At 48.5% G+C, this 2,154-nt stretch overlaps 1 pseudogene; it reads left to right on the forward strand.

Annotated features, from left to right (window-relative positions):
* Positions 1-1,427: 1,427 nt before the first annotated feature.
* Positions 1,428-1,772, forward strand: LOC110569070 (small ribosomal subunit protein uS10-like; annotated as a pseudogene).
* Positions 1,773-2,154: the final 382 nt, after the last annotated feature.

Consider the following 2,154-nt stretch of genomic DNA (forward strand, 5'->3'; position numbering starts at 1 on the left):
TTCCCACACACTGGCTTTTCTTTTCCTTTTTTTTTTTTTTTTTTTTGAGACAGGGTCTGGCTCTGTCACCAGGCTGAGTGCAGTGACATGATCTTGGCTCACTGCAACTTCTGCCTCCCAAATAACTGGGATTACAGGCGTGTACCACCAGACCTGGCTAATTTTTGTATTTTTAGTAGAGACAGGGTTTCACCAAGTTGGCCAGGCTGGTCTCGATTTCCTAGCCTAAACTGATCTGTCTGCTGCGTTAGGCAGGCAGAGCAGGTCCTGCTGGCTGGCCTTCGACGTCCTGCTTCTAACTCAGCCCCATGGCTGGGCTGGGGCCAAGTGAGGAGACCACGTGAGGCTAAACTATCAATTCCCTGAAATGACATTTTTCTTATCAGTGGTTTTTTACCCTGGCTGCACTTTGGAATCCCTGGGGGAGCTTCAGCAATTACCACAGCCAGGGTCCATCCCCGGGGCTTCTGAGCAGGGCTGGGGCCACTGGTAGGGTTCAGGAGCTCAGCAGGTGATTTTAATGAGCAGCCAGGGTTGAGACAGCCTCTGTGTGGCTGGCACGTGGGAGGAGGTTGGCCACGCCCACCAGAAGGATGCAGACCAAGGGCGAGGCTGACAACTACCTAATCAAGAGGCACAAGATGGCAGCCACGTGTCCATGTCCATAGACATGCTGATGTGCCCGGAGTCCTGCCTCTCATGCTTCCCATCCACATAGTGGGCGCCTTCCAGAGCAATCTCTTCCGGGGTCATAGGGAAAAGGAAGGCATGCAGGTGACACACCCATTTTGGAAGGAATGAGATGTACTCGTGATTCTTGGCCACAACGTCAAAGGCTTGGCCGGGCGCGGTGGCTCACACCTGTAATTCCAGTGCTTTGGGAGGCCAAGGCAGGCAGATCACGAGGTCAGGAGATTGAGACCATCCTGGCCAACATGGTGAAACCCCATCTCTGCTAAAAAAAAAAAAAAAAGTACAAAAATTAGCCGGGCATGGTAGTGCATGCCTGTAATCCTAGCTACTCGGGAGGCTGAGGCAGGAGAATCGATTGAACCAGGGAGTCGAAGGTTGCAGTGAGCCGAGATCGCACCACTGCACTCCAGCCTAGTGACACAGCAAAGCTCTGTCTCAAAAAAATAAATAAATAAAACAAAAGATTGAACCAGGTCCCTCCACACCTTTCAGGAACACAGTAAAACATCCCTATCAGGGGATACTTGGGCACAAGGAGGGGAGAGTGTGCTGCTTTGGGGAATGTGGGAAGTAGAAAAGTTCCTTTTTAAGTTTCCTTTCTTATTAAAGCATAAGTGTGCTGCTCTTTGAGGAAGACGCGATGGTTGTTGAGGATCCTGGATCTGCTCCCGCTCCCGCTCACCACTGTTCGCTCTCGCCAAGGAACAAGTTGGTCAGGAAACCGCGCAGCAGCCATGCCTTTTAAGGGTACCAGAAAAACACCTGTGGAACCAGAGGCACTTCACCGAATCTGAATCACTGTAATGAGCCGCAACATAAAATCCCTGGAGAAGGTGTGTACTGATGTGATCAGAGGAGCAAAGGAAAAGAATCTCCAAGTGAAAGGACCTACCAAGACTTTGAGAATCACTACAAGAAAAACTCCTTGTGGTGAAGGTTCTAAGACACGGGATCGTTTCCAGAGGAGAATCCACAAGCGACTCATTGACTTGCACAGCCCTTCTGAGATTGTTAAGCAGATGACTTCCATCAGCACTGAGCCAGGAGTTGAGGTGGAAGTCACCATTGCAGATGCTTAAGTCAGCTATTTTAATAAACTGATTACCAGTTGTTAAAAAAAAAAGAATAAGTGTGCTAATAAATCTTTGTTAAGCCCTATCCTTTGTAGCTGTTAGACATGCCGTGCTGACAGTCACATAGTACATTCTATGTCATTATACTTTAACCAAGATCTCTGTGCTGGACTTGCTCACAGGCATGTCCCAGCTCTCTATTGCTTTTACGTGTTTAGAAAAGTTTTAAGTTGTTAGCCGGTTAGGTTTTAGTTTAGATTGTGAGGTCTGGCTTCAGCCAACAGAGATCAGACACAGCAGTAGGGACGACCCCAAATGCGTAAGGGATAAATGTGTGTGTTTTCCTTTGTTCATTGTACTCTCATGGCACAATGGCTAGCAAGGGTAC

Source organism: Aotus nancymaae, unplaced genomic scaffold, assembly GCF_030222135.1.
Source record: "Aotus nancymaae isolate 86718 unplaced genomic scaffold, 86718_ANA_hifiasm-v0.15.2.pri h1tg000010l, whole genome shotgun sequence".
NCBI lineage: Eukaryota > Metazoa > Chordata > Mammalia > Primates > Aotidae > Aotus > Aotus nancymaae.